This window comes from Vespula pensylvanica, chromosome 4, assembly GCF_014466175.1.
Source record: "Vespula pensylvanica isolate Volc-1 chromosome 4, ASM1446617v1, whole genome shotgun sequence".
NCBI lineage: Eukaryota > Metazoa > Arthropoda > Insecta > Hymenoptera > Vespidae > Vespula > Vespula pensylvanica.
Genome location: NC_057688.1, coordinates 2190404 through 2205198, shown reverse-complemented (window position 1 = coordinate 2205198; position 14795 = coordinate 2190404). Strand labels below are relative to the sequence as shown.

The following is a 14795-nucleotide window of genomic DNA, read 5'->3' as shown; positions in this document are numbered from 1 at the left end:
GACCGCTCGCTCGTTCGCTCGCTTGCTCGCTCGCTCGCTTGCTCGTTCGCTCGTTCGCTTGCTCGGCCGCTGCCGTTGCTGCCACCACCGCTGGTCGCCATGGAAACCGACGAAAAGCGTCGCCCGGGATTGTTCGAAACAATTATCCTGAGCTCGATTCAACTCCCGCCGCCACCTCCAGCCGAGCATCACTCTTTCTCTTTTCGTCTCTCTCCCTTCGGCCAGCTCCGGCGCAAATCGTTTTCGCGAATAAAAATTCCGTAACGTCGGTGCCGCCACCTCTTTCCTCCTCCGCAATTGTTTCTAACGCGAGTTTAGGAGGTAGGTTTCTCGCTTTTGTTGGATTCCGATGGGAATAGTCTTGCTAAGTCCTTCGATGTTCTTCAAAGGAATTTTATCTCGATAACAAGTATTTCTCTTTTTATCAAATGATAATGATAATAATTTTAAGTAGAATAACTCCTTTGAACTTGCTCGAAGCGTCGAGACCGTTTAACTGTCTCAAAGAAATCGATAGATCTTCTCGAAAGGAACACTCTTCGGTGGGTAATCCAGTTACCGTGCGGAATGTATTCTGCTTGAGTTTTACTTTGGCACATTGTAGGGGATCATTCCTCTGTATTACAGCTCGCACGGTTAAGGGTACCGCGATTCGAGCAAATGTGTTTCACGCTCCGCTAAGCGACGGCTAGATTGGAGATCGGAAAGATGTACAACATCGCGACTCCTTCCTTAGAATATAAAATCGTATGTATAAGGATCGAAATAAAAAAAAAAAAAAACTGTACATTCCCTTTGGAATATCTTTTCATAGGAAATAGAAAAAGAAATTTAACGTACCCGAATGTTATTCATTCATGCAATATTATTCTATAATTTTCTCGAAATTATTCCAAAGATCGATGATTACACAATTTTTTCTTTTTTCTTGCAAATAAAATCTTACTTTTTAGAAAGAAATTCTCTCTGAAGTTAACATAAATTCATTCTCATTGTTATTACATTCCATTCACGGGTATTATTCAAGATGGTAAAATTTGTCGCGAGCACAGTGATTTGAAATATCTATATACTTTCTCGAAAGACTGTATACCGAAGCCTCTGTTATTTTCGCATACATCCAGATATCGTTTCCGCATCACGTCTCCGCTATTCGCCTCGGTTCACCTGAAAATAAATATGTTCCCCTTATCGTTCCTATCCGACCGATCATGGAGCAACGATTCTCAAAGGTTTCAAGGGTTCTACGAAGGATTTATATCGGAAAACTATTTTGAATTCTAGTCGAAAATATGGAAAACGTGTCAGGACAAGTTTTTATACATTTGAGAATTCTCCAAAATTATCCTCTAAATATGTACTTCGATACTTTCTTGGAAAAAAACGATCAAGTTATATCGATCGAAGATAGCTCGAAATTCTAACAAACCGAGTTCGTAGGATCTCAGCTAATGATATTTAAAAGAGAGCAAAATTCGTAAGAGAAAACGCTCGAGGATATGTCGTTCGTCGAGAGTTAGCAGGCTATTTGTCAGCAGGAAACTGCTAGCGACCTCGGAGCATCAATAACGTCTAATCACCCTGGCGCAGGACCGATCCTGCTTGGTCCTGCGGTGCAATTTCGTCCTCTAAGCGTTCCCCACAAATCACACCCCGACGCGATTTGGAAACCCCCATTCGACATTTAAACTCGATCGGATTATGGTCTCGAGCGTCGTTTGCGACCGATAATTAATCGCTCCGATCCATTTTACGATCCTGCCTCGCGATAGATTGCGCGAGTACATAAAAAAAAGGGTCAGAAGGACGCGAATTGAGGCTACTCACGGTCGACTAATCCATTTTGTTCTTTCTGATTTCAAAAGAGTCTTAGTTTTAAGACGATCGCACAACTCGATTTTTATACATGGATGCGCGTTTATTTTTTTTTCTCTCTTTTTTTTTTTTATTTTTCTGTTGATTATGTTTTTCATCGTATTTCAGGATCGAATCGTTTCCATGATTTTTCATAGCTGCTATTTATCAATTTGTTTTTAGAGGACGAACGACCTGCAAATAATTCTTCTTCATCCGTGCGTCAGAAATAGACGCGAAATAACGATGAAATAACAACGGAAATGTCAGAGCGCTTCGCGCTGAGAGACAAATATCCGTTTAACGCGCGAGCGATCCGCTCGTAACGCGCTTGACGCTTCCTCGTTTCCACTTATTGTAGAAAAAGCGGGCGACAATTTTACAAAATCATCTCGTCTCTTAAACGTCGACCAGAGCAAAACCGACGCGTCGAGTAGTATCGTTCCATTTCGAATCGATAGTAATATTCAAACTGCCATGACCTGACTGTTCCATAAGTTATTTAATTTCTAGGCTAGCTAATGCAATTATGTTGCGGAGAGTGAATCTAGCGTAAATGATTATAATTGAATATACTTAAGTGAATATAGAAAAAGTGTATTTAAGAAATTAGTGCGTTTAGAAAAACGAAAGGACTTAAATAATTCGATTATTAATAAAAACTTAAGACTCTCTTAATGCTAAATTATTAAAAAATTTATTTTGATAGACAATTTAATTTGCTCTGATATATTATTATCTATATATATGATATATATATATATATCATTATATTTATTAACAAATTTTTAATTCTAATCGAACGATATCAAAAGATATACATTAGGTATATCTATATAAATCGCAAATTTATAATTAAAAAGTCTATCAGATCTCTGATATGAAATAGATAATTAACCGTGATAAGCAATCTGGTAAGGTAAAAGGATACGGTTACAAAATTTTAAAGCATTCTAGATAAGAAGAATTTACGTCCCCCAGGCGAAAGTCGAGAGAAATGCTCGCGCTATTAGCTCGGCAATGTGCGATATTGCATCGGATAACTATGCGGGATCGCGTAGCAGATTAATTGTAACTGCATCGCGGCTACCGATTTGCTTAATTAATTCGGTTACTAATGGCCGCCGTGGAATGCTCGACTTGCGAGAATCGAACGTGCCTGGCGACGCGTGCGCGCGCGTGAACAAATCTCTATGAGTTCTCAGAAACCATTGTTGATTTATTCTGGATTAGATATATGGAAGCGAAATCGTAACGGAATTCTAAAACTTTCAGGAATTCCGATAGCATTCGGTGACGATGAACACTCATTCGTGGAATTAAATCGTCAGAAATCTCGCGTTCGACCTCCGGCTTCCGTCTCTACCTATCTTTCTATCTTTCTCACTCTCTCTCTCTCTCTCTCTCTCTCTCTCTCTCTTTCTCTCTCTCTCGCTAGCATACTCGATTAATTCCGATCGATCGACCCACCATCGTATCGCCGGAGGTTCTCAATCTGCCTTCTCAACGCTCCTCACAGTTTCCTTTGGGAGAAGAGAGATGCTTGAGCGGAACGTTTATCAGTTCTCTTCTCTGTTTCTCTCTCTCTCTCTCTCTCTCTCTCTCTCTCTCTCGCTCTCTATTTCTTCTAAGGATATTCAATTATGCTTTTCGAAGAATTTACGATAGATAACTCATAAAGATATTTGTGTATCCTCTTGATTTATTTAGATGGTTGTGTAATTGATTAAAAAAAGTCGACTCTTTTATCCGATTATTTTCTCCAGCCGTCATTCGGTTACGAAAGAAACTAAAATTACAGTTAATTATTTATAATTGTTCGATAACAGCGTTATTCGGTATTACCACCATTTCATTCGTTTAATTGTTGTATAACGATTAACGACGTGCTTGAAAATGGTTAAAAAAAAGGGGAGGGGGGAAGAGGAAGCGAACATGAGGCGTAGAACAAGCTCACCATCGTGACACATTCCTGTTGAAATTAAAATAACGACTTGATTTATCGTCGAAGTTCTCTCGCAAAGGCCGTGCAGAAACGAAAAAGTTTGCCGTGGAAGAGAAACGATTCTCTCCTCCTCTACCTTCTCGTCGTTTATCAGGAAAAAAAGGGAAGTTTTCTCTTTCTCTCTCACACGGTCACCCAACGCCGTTCTTTATTCAAAGTTGTAATAACGTTTGGCAGATGTTTCTGATATAGTGGCGAAGCTCAGGGCCGCTTTATTCCGCGAACTTTTATCGAGTCAATTTAAGTTGCGACCAGGGACTACACTGTCTGCTACTCTCTCCCCGGCTCTCTTTTCTCTTTTCTCTCTTTTCATCTCCGTCCTTCTTGCTAAACTTTATATATTCCTTCCCTTCCGCACATTGTCTCTCTCTTTCTCTTTTTCTTTCTTTCTTTCTTGTTTCTCTCCCTCTCTCTTTCTCTTCCTCTTATATCTTTGTCGAAAAATTGTCTCGATTCTCCACTGTTTAAATTCAAAATCCGACAGTTTAGAAATAAATATTCCAACCCTTTGATTCGCTCTCGAAGAATTTTACGAATTTATTTAATTTAATAGTACGAAAAATGAGTTTCCACGGTTAAACGAAACGATGAAATAATTCTTTGCAAACGATAGATACGCGATTTGGAACAATTACGGGAAATTTCTGGAACGATCGTCTTCGCGAAACTCGATGATATAAATTCCATGGGACTTATCTTCGACAAAGTGCCGATATAACTAAGCAAATAGAGGGTAGTCGAGAGAAGAGAACTTAAGTTAAGAAGGGGTAGAGGACTCGAGGTTTAAGGTTACCGGTGTAACTTTATTTCAGCTCACGTGCGAATCCAATCCAGGCATGATTTTCCATTTCAAACCGAGCGTATATCATAACTCGTGCCATCTCATCCATATCAATCGAAGATGGCTATATCCTCCTTTCTGCATTATAAAAATTCCGACTGGGACGATATTGTAGGTAGGACAGCGATATAGTATAGGTACTCGGGCGACGCCGCGCGAGATAACAAAGCAGAACGATGATATATTTTTACGGGGATTCGTGATACGACGTAATCCAATAAAAGTTTAAATGAAATTATGTCCTCTTCAGGATCCACAGCAGCAGCAGTAGCAGCAGTGCGCGACACAAACGTTCGATTTATATTATTGCCAAGGGGTGGATTCGTATGAGAGCTCAAAAAAATGGTCGGCATATTTAATCATCTGTCCCCTTAGAGATAAGCTCTTTAATATGTTTGCATTATTTTTTATGAATACCATGGAATCGTTTTCGTCCAAACATTATTGGTCACTTTCTGCCTGAGTATGGTTCGCTGTTAATTTTATCTCACTACTCGAGCGGCACGCCGCAACCGCCGCGTTCATCGATTCGGCCAAGTGCCGGCTCAAATATTTGCCCTGCCGTTGATAAAAATGCGATAGCCAACCCCTTATCGAGGCCGATGCTTATCGAGTGCGAACGTTTTTCCGCTCCAATTAGTTCCAAGCTAAATATCAAATATTGATTGTCATAAAATTTTGGACAGGAAAAATCTTCTGATTTGATGTTATTATCTCTGATGATTTTTTACTCTTTGTTTCTATACATATCCCTCTTGAAAAATTATTGTAAAAAATTATTGTACGAACTAAATATAAGAATTTAGATATTCTTTGCCATTTTATTGCAAATCATTTTAGTTGTTCTAAAGAAACAAACATTTCAGTAATAAATTCTATTTAAGTCTTGAAAGATAATTAAGAGAATAAACATGTTACTTAAAAAATATTAATATATTAATTAATATATTTTGAAAATTGTATTTAAATTCAAATCATTTACGCGCCATCTATAGGTTCTAGTATTATTTCTATCACTTTTCTGAAGTTAATACGATTTGATAAGTGATTCGAGAAAGCAAGCTACGTCGGTAAAGAAGCTGCAGTTAAGAATCAACTATTAGCCATTTCATTATTACCATCAGTTGAAAACTGTTTCTGAACTGTCGGCAAAGTATCCTCTGAATAAAACTCAATATAATAAAGTATTATCATATCAGTATATTTTACCTTGCGAGTAATTTATTATTATTATTTTAGCATGCGATATAATGATTAGAATTAAAAATTTATGAACAACAAGAACATTACTTATTTATTGTTTCGATTTAAAAAATTCTGATAATAATTGTATAACAGATTTGTCAACTGCTTCCTCCATTATTTTCACTTCAACAAGAACATATTTTTTACAAAAATAAAAAAGATTATGACTGCCTCATAGATATTGTATTCGAAGAAATATATAAAATAAAAAGAGCACTCAATTCCACTTGAATTATAAGCTTCATTCTATGAGATTTCATTAAATTTCCTGGATATTAAACCAAAAAAAAAGAACGTATTGAGAGATTATCATTTAGTATTTATCAATAACTCAAATCTATCAATACATACATTTACGTGTAAACAGCGACAATAACAATTCTAGTGAGTACTCGACTGTCTTCAAAATTCGGATAAGTCCTCCTTACATCGTAACATTTCGACGATAAAGAATTCAGTTACTTTCTACTTAGATACGACCAAAGAGATTCGACTGAAATTATTTACCTCGATCGAGCAGGTCATTATAGATGAGGTCGTCGGCACGAGTATCACGTAAAATGTCGACAATAGAGAAAATAGAATATATTAGCGATCGAGTTTCATTAAGGAAGCAACGGGGACAGGATTCATGTAAGAAATGCGACCGTGCGATCCATGTAATCCTTCGACTAGCTCGTTCGTTAGTTATAAAAACAATAAAGAAAAAAAGAACTTGAAAGACTTAGTTGATTAAAAGAAAAGTATATTATTCCTTGAAGAAGACTAATATGGCCAAGGTTTCCTTTAACCCGTGAGTACTAGTATTTTGCTCAAGAAACCGCAGGAACGGTGAATGGGAATCTATAAGTGCATTGCTTGCATACCAGTAGCGTGATAGTGCAACTGGTTACATATCATGAAATAGAGAATAATCGAAACGTTTTAATGTCTGAAGATATGTAGGTATGTACGTATAAGTACATGTATCTATGCCTTCATGATTATCCAAAAGCAAAAGGAGCACACAAAATTCTTAACCCCTTTGTGAATTACGATGATAGCATTGTTAATGAATATATATATATATATATATATATATATATATATATATATATTCTTTTTTGACGACGAAGGATGAATAAAAATCAAGAAAAGTAGATCGAAGAATAAAGATGGCGTTCGTCAATGACTTGTTAGGGTTGCTACGTGAAGATCTTTTAAAGTATGGCATTTTAAAGTATGCTATTCGAAAGTATTCTTAACATCCTTATGATCTATTTTCCTTAATTTTAACAAAGTATAAATACGATAAATTAAACAAAACTTTTGTTCTTGTTACATAAAGTAACATAATAAAGTAATTAATATAGTTCCTGTTAAGCTTTAACTACTTTTTATATATAATCATAAAATCAGGAGTGAAATCCTCGATCATTCCTTGATAATAATTATTTAGATAATTATGATAATGATATGATAATCGTGAAGAAAAGGATTCATTTCCTATTCTTCAGAGACTTCGATTGCAATGATCTTCTCTTTCAAAAGTCCTTCATAATCTACAACATTCTAATGTCAAGCTAGACAAATATTATATGAGTTTACGCAAAAACGATGATTCCATCGATCTCTCTAGAGCACGTGTTCATCGATGACTGGCACGCGCCGGGGTCAACTTGGGAATCCCGTATGGGGACAATGGCCCGAGGATTAGATGACCTCTTTGGGGGTCCTCATACCATTTGGGGAGGGCGCGGGTCTACCTCTGCATACATATAGGGTGTTGAAAAAATTATAACGAAACAGAAACAGATTCAAAATAGTAATTGTAATAGCAAAATGATAATAGTAAAACTAAGATATCTATTTTATTATAACTTATAAATCGTAATGAAGTTTAATATTCACTATATTCAAATAACGTGAAACTATTATTTATATAATCAATACATCGTATAGAATATATTTTCTACATAGAATTAATTGTTTATATGATCAGTACATTGTATAAAATAATCTTTAAAAATCTCTAAACGAAAAGAAAGAAAAAAGAAAGAGGAAAGGAATAGTGATTTTTAAAACTAAACTTTATTAAAATTTTCTTATTCGTACTCGACGATCTCTTAAAATCCAACTACGATATTTCTTCCCACCCTGTATACAAATACCCTACAGAGGTAGAAATACAGGATGCACCTGCAAGAAGACACCCGCGACAGACAGGAACACCAGACGGTTGTTCGTCGTCAATGACGTGGATCTAAAGTCCTGACATCAGTAGAGGAAAGTAGGAGAAGGAGAAGATATGGTGGTGGGGCCTGATTGGGACTGTTTGCCCCACCTGCGAAGGAACAGGTAACGGTACCAGGGTAGTGGATAGTGGCGCTATACGGCTGCTATGGAAACTAAAAGGTTCTTAGGCGAGGTCGAGCGGTCGCATACCACGGCACGGGATCGTGTCGCGAAGGCAGTCGGTGCCTGCTCGTCCGGCAACCTTCGAAACATCGAAAAATAAGTTTTATATATATATACGTATGTATATATATTGTGGGTGCTTTAGTGATAAATTCATCGGATTTTTTAAACGAAACAAAAACGATATAGTAATTATATTTCTTCTGATATCTATACGTCTCAATGCACGCGTGATAAATGTGATCGTATAGCGCGAGTAAAGAAGTTGGGACTTTCGTTATATCTAAGTTGGATTGTAGATTAAATAGTATTCCTATCCATTTTTTTCTTTCACCTGTGTCTATATATATATATATATATATATATATATATATATATATACACCTGTTTCTGATATATCTTCATCTTTGTCTCTGATATCCTGAAACTCGTCTAAGTTTTTCCCCTGTTAAGATCATCTCACTTTCCTGTGTCCACGCACATACTTACTTAGACGCGCATAACCAGAATCGTGTAGAGTGTTGTTGCAAGAATCCTCGTGGATCCGGTGGTGCTCATCGAACGTGTAACGATCGTTTATATCGATTCTGTGTATTATCAAGAACACGATATATACGTATATGTATAGAGGAAGTCGAGGATAAATAATAGGAGTAGGGAGAAGCGACTGATGCGCAGAGAAGTAAGTGAATAATCATCGTAAATAAATGTGTTATGTATATGTGTTACTTATCTTTCTATTTGTTAAGTGCATTTCTTCTTTAGACGGAGACATCGATGCTTGGTCAACGTCAACGACGCCGACCAGGCTATACCTTGCTTCTTGTTCTCTCTTTTTCTCTCTCTTTCTCTTTCTCTCTGGCTCTATTTCTCTCTCCTTCTTTTCCTTTTCTATTTTTAATTTTTCTCATCATTCCTTTTCGGAGATTTCGATGGCCGACGTTTTTTTCGTGACTTCTTTCAATCCTTTCTTCTCTGTTCTCGTTGATCTGGTCTCTCTCATAGTCTCGCTACGTTTTCTTCTTCTCGCGTGAGTTCTCAAGAGAGCGTCAGCACATTTTCTAGATTATATTACTACACACATTGTTCAGGACAAAGGAACCGTAGAATACTAAAGCGAGAATTTCTGTCATCGTTTTCATCTATCTATAGATATTTTTTTTTATATTTTCAACATTAGTTATCTCATTTATTATCAATTTCGTTAAGATGCACAATAATTTATTTATTAATCGTTTATATTTCGCAATTACTTCTTTAACTATGCTAAAATACAGTTGAGTATATATTTATTTTAGTGTATGTATATTTTATATATACATTTATGCATATAATAAATATCATTCTGCTAAGTTCTTAGAGAAAAGAAATTAAGTTAGAGTGGAAGGAGGACAGGTTATACGAGTCCTCCATCGACATACCTACATCGAATATTCCTCTTCGAATCATGCTTGGATGCCAGTGGACGTGCCAGATCGTACCCTTTCTCTGCCATAAACGCCGAGGAGTCGAACATCGTCGTTTGCAAATTCCTTTCTGCCTTAGCTATCATCGATGTTGACAGAGAGGAAGGAAGAAAGAGAAATAGAGAAAGAGAGATACGGAGAGAGAAAAAGAGATATAGAGAAAAAGATAGAAAGAAAGAGAAATAGAGAGGGGGAAGAAGAGGGAGAGAGAAAGAGAGATGTGCGTTGGGATTTGCAAGGGTAACGGACAAATTCTCACGAACAGGAGTGAAATCATTTTCTCGATGACCTTCAACGGTGCAGATTATTAATTTCTGTCCTTCTACCGTGTTAAAATTGCAATTTCTTTCAAGAATCCTATCTCACGACAAAAGTTTCCTATTTTTATTGGATTACCTATCGTTCTTCATATTGCTTATCATTATTTATTGCTAATTATAATTATTATTATCGATCAAATCGAGATATTATAAGTGATTTGATACTTACGACGATACGTAAACAAGAGAGTCGAGATAAGAACCGTTAATAATATTAGCTTCAAATATATTTATGCTAGTTAAGTTTGTTTTGTCAGGTCGAAGCAAGAGAGTGGAAACACTCTAGAAATTAAAGACTCTTTATTATTTTTAGTTGGAGTCTTGATAATTGAGGAACGTTCGATGGTGAAAAGTTGGTGTAATTAAGGTATAATTAATCTGTCTACATAACTAATATCCTATTGGTCGTCATAAATTTCGAGTCTGGAACGATCTGATCTCATACGAATGAACGGTTAAAGCGAAAGTATTCGAGGACAATGATTCGTATGACCTCTTTCTTTCTCTTTCTCTCTCTTTCTCTCTTCCTCTCTCTCTCTCTCTCTCTCTCTCTCTCTCTCTCTCTCTTTTTCTCTCTGTCTCTGTCTCTCTGTCTTTTTCTTTCTATTGTCAACCGACAGATAATATTCTGTTATTAATGTTCACGCAAAGTTCCAATACGATGGATACACGTTACCGTATAAAATATGCATCCAATTAATTGGCAAAGGGAACGAGCTCCTGTTAGCTACAACTTCTAAAGAGAACGTATTTCCTTTATTATTATTCCTGTCGTGAAACTGCATACTCTTTGAAAATTGCTCGTTCTGATGCTGGTATGATCACAATTTATATATATGTATATATATAGATATGTATGTATGTGTGTATATATGTATATATATATATATATGTAATCTGTTTAAATGTACCTGAATATATCGACACGCTTGAATGATTTTACAGCAAAATTCGTCTCTTGATTTGATTATTATCATTTCTCATAGTAATGATATAAGGTTTTTCTATGTTTTAACATATCGCGAAAAAAATAATAAAATGATTTCAATTTAAAAAATCAGAAGTTAAATATAAAAAAAAAGGAATAAAAAGATAAAATATCTTCTTTTTCGACGATATTTTTGCAAGAGTTGGTTATCTCGATACATTTTTTTACGCGTAATTAGAACGATTGAATTATCGATTGAAAAGAAAAAAAAAAGAAGAAAAAGCTGTTCTTATCTCTTAAGTTATGGCAATTTCAAGTTTATAATATTTGTCGAATCGAAGTGACGATAACGAGCTGGTATTATTAGGAAGTGAACTTTCTTCTTGAATTTTATTTCCCTTTCGACTCGATCGAGATCAACGCCTTTCTTGCATGTACATATACAGATACACATACACATACATACAACCATCTTCTTATAGAACATTTGATTTTTTTCTCTGTCTTTCTTTCTCTCTCTCTCTCTCTCTCTTTCGTTTTTACTCGTCTAAAGTATTAACTTAACGCTCATTCTCTTCACATTATCATAATGTTACTTAAAATGACAGAAAAATTGTAACGCGCATGTACCATTATAGGAAAGAGAATGATTATCATTTGCTATGTGAACGAAATTGTTAATAGTTTTCCATTTAGGTACTTTTATAATTCTTACTTTAATTCTGTTTAATGAGTAACTCCATTTTAAACATCGAAAGTTATCTTCAAGATTGATGAGTTCGACGTTTTCTTTACTTTCGAACGAGATTAGCTTTTATTACAAATATTCAAACTATTAGAACAAAATGTGATATATTAAGATAAACGTTAGAAGTTATTGCTCTCTTAGAAAGTAGATTGAACAACTCCATTTTCTGTATCAAATTTCTCGATCTCATGATTAAGATTTAACTTTAAAATTATACGATGAAATTGATTGATTCATTTTTCTTAGAAACTTTTCATATTGCATATATCCTTCATATATATAAATAATATGATAAAATATCTAATACTGTTAGAACATGGATATTGTATAATATAAACTAACGTGTGAATTTTTTTTTATTTCGATTGGTTTATGAGAGACGCGATCACGAATTACATAAGAATCTTGTATCACTGTAGTCAGACTTCTCCTGCTATTGCTGCTGCTGCTGTTGCTACTGCTGTTGCTGCTGCTGCTTTCTCTGTCTGACCTGGATAGCAGCTCGACGAAATCTCGATCCTCCATAGCTATCGACGTTAGCTCCGTAATCCAGACTCTCCCATTATTCAAGGGTCCAGACATTCAATGCTATCCTCTTCCTACGAGAGTCAGTTAAATACGAACACAGACAGAGAATATATACGATCGATTTTATATACCAGTAGATTCATTGCATTCTCTTTGTCTATTGTCGCATCAATCAGGTTAAAACAATACCCTCGACATTGTTCCTTTCCACTCTGTTTGTTTGTTGAGTACTTACGTAAAACATCATGGAGTCGAATTTTACGAAAAATTAAACGGTCAATGACGAAACGAATGAAATTAAACGATATGATGTGCACGTGTAAAAGGGAACAAGAATTTTAAGAAAGTAATTGATGTATTTCCTGGAGAGAACGCCTGCAGCTTGTGCAACAACCGAAGCGACTAATGAACTTTAATGGTTATTCTGTCGGTGTTCGCATAATCGCGGTATGACGAATTAGAAGTACGGAGATAATCGTAAAACCGGTCGAGTGTATTTTCAATTTTTCCCGGTGTCAATGACGAAGAAATGAATAAATATAGGAAGGGGAAAAGGTGGACGTTCGTCTCTTCGAGGACAATGGACAATCGATGGTGTCGAAAGGGCAAATTATTTTTCTCTCTCTCTCTCTCTCTCTCTTTCTTTCTCTCCCTCCTCTTTGTCCTCCTATTGTTCTCAATCTCATTGTCAGTATGTCTCTTTACTATTCTTTACTACCTCGTTACCATCGCAGACACTTATTGCCAGACGTACAGAGAGACAATTTCTCTATTGGTTAGAAAACAACAACGTGGTTTATAATATTTTTACAGACTTCTGATTAAACGATATTAGATCTAGAACGTCATTCGTTTCAGGAAAAATCGTAGGACTTCGTAGGACGTAAGATTTTATATCTTCGTTCAATGCTGTCTCGAACACGTGGATGGAGTTAAAGAAATACGCGAGAGCAACAGAGATCGAGGGTGACTAACAAAATTAACATAAGATTGCGAAATACATTCCATGAGCTAGTCGTACGAACGGTGAAGAACGACTAAGAAACTTTTACTCGCTCATTTATACGCATGATCGATGCCTACTTCGACTCTCATTCTATTCCTTTTTCTTCTTCTCCTCATCCGTTACAACGATCACTGTCGTTATCTCCCAACAAGGAAACCACGGGTGTTTTCTCTAATGTCAGTTTGAATTTTGTGAATGAACGATTATTACATTTTATATGGGTGTATATAATATACACGATATTTTCAACTCTTACATCGTTATATCTTTAATTAATATTACATAGATAGATTTCAAAAATAAATATTGATATAAATAATTTGTTATTGTGCAAACGAGATTACAAGTTTCTAATATTGTATAATATGATACGATGTTATAAGTCTAATATTACGCTCGATGTTACTTTATCATTATTTGGAACTACCCAGTCAGAACTTAGAAATTTTATATGCAACATCGTCTTTAAAAGAAAAAAAAAAGAAAAAAAAAGAAAAGAAAAGAAAGAAAGAAGAAAGAAAAAATTGACATGTAGGTATTATAACTTACTCATAGGAGTAACATATTATTTCTTAAGATGCACTAACATGTAGATACTCTTACGAAATTTCCGGCATTTCTTAAACAGGAGGCGATCGATATCGATGTTTCTTCACGCGAAGGAGGGAAGTCTCTGTATATACATATATTATATACGTAAATGTATGTGTATAAAGATTTGCGTAAGGAGAAAATTCTATTCTCGGGTCCATCATGATATTTTCGATTAAAAGGACCATCGTAGAGGACCATCGTCACGTCCGATCACTTCGGCCACCGGTTTATAAGATTATTTTTTAAATGATCGAAGAATCCGCATTCCGCTCGATTGAATCGACTTTCAAGGTCTCGGCCTATCTCCTCGAGAAGTATTAAATTCGTCAATACCCCAAAGCGACGAATGGAATATCACAAATTTAATTTATTATTTATCCCCATTTCTATCATTATTTATACACTACAAAAAAAGTTTCATCTTTAATAAATAAAAATGTCTATACATAACTCGAAACACTTTCATAATAAACTATTTTTAAAAAAGTTGATTATCGAGTTACTTAACATTAGCCTCGCGCGTTTTCTTTTTTCTTCTTCGCTTTTACGTTCGATTTCGACCTACTTTAAAAATCCAATGAATTAAATTAATCCGTTATATTTCTTAATGGACAAATGTCAAATTCGATCGAATGAGGAACGTGCTAAGTAAATCAGGAAGTCGACGAAGTCAAGGAGCTCGTGAAGCGATGCGTCCGTTAGGAACTATCGATGGAATAATAATTATTTTTTCTTTATGAACTTGTCGCGAATATGCACAGTACGTCATCGTTCGTGATCATCGATGATCTTACGAAGTTGTGTCGTGCGACGAGTTGCATAATACGTTGCACAAGTCTTCATTCTTACATTTTCCATACATG

General features: G+C 35.6%; 1 protein-coding gene across 2 annotated transcripts in view; it reads left to right on the top strand.

Annotated features, from left to right (window-relative positions):
* Positions 1-8704: 8704 nt before the first annotated feature.
* The window catches only part of LOC122628529 (unconventional myosin-XV), a 50006-nt gene continuing 43915 nt past the window's right edge, over positions 8705-14795 (top strand). For both annotated transcript variants that reach the window (XM_043810911.1, XM_043810910.1), the window contains exon 1: positions 8705-9024. The gene's annotated coding sequence lies outside the window, so the exon portion shown is untranslated. The remainder of the gene's footprint in view (positions 9025-14795) is intronic.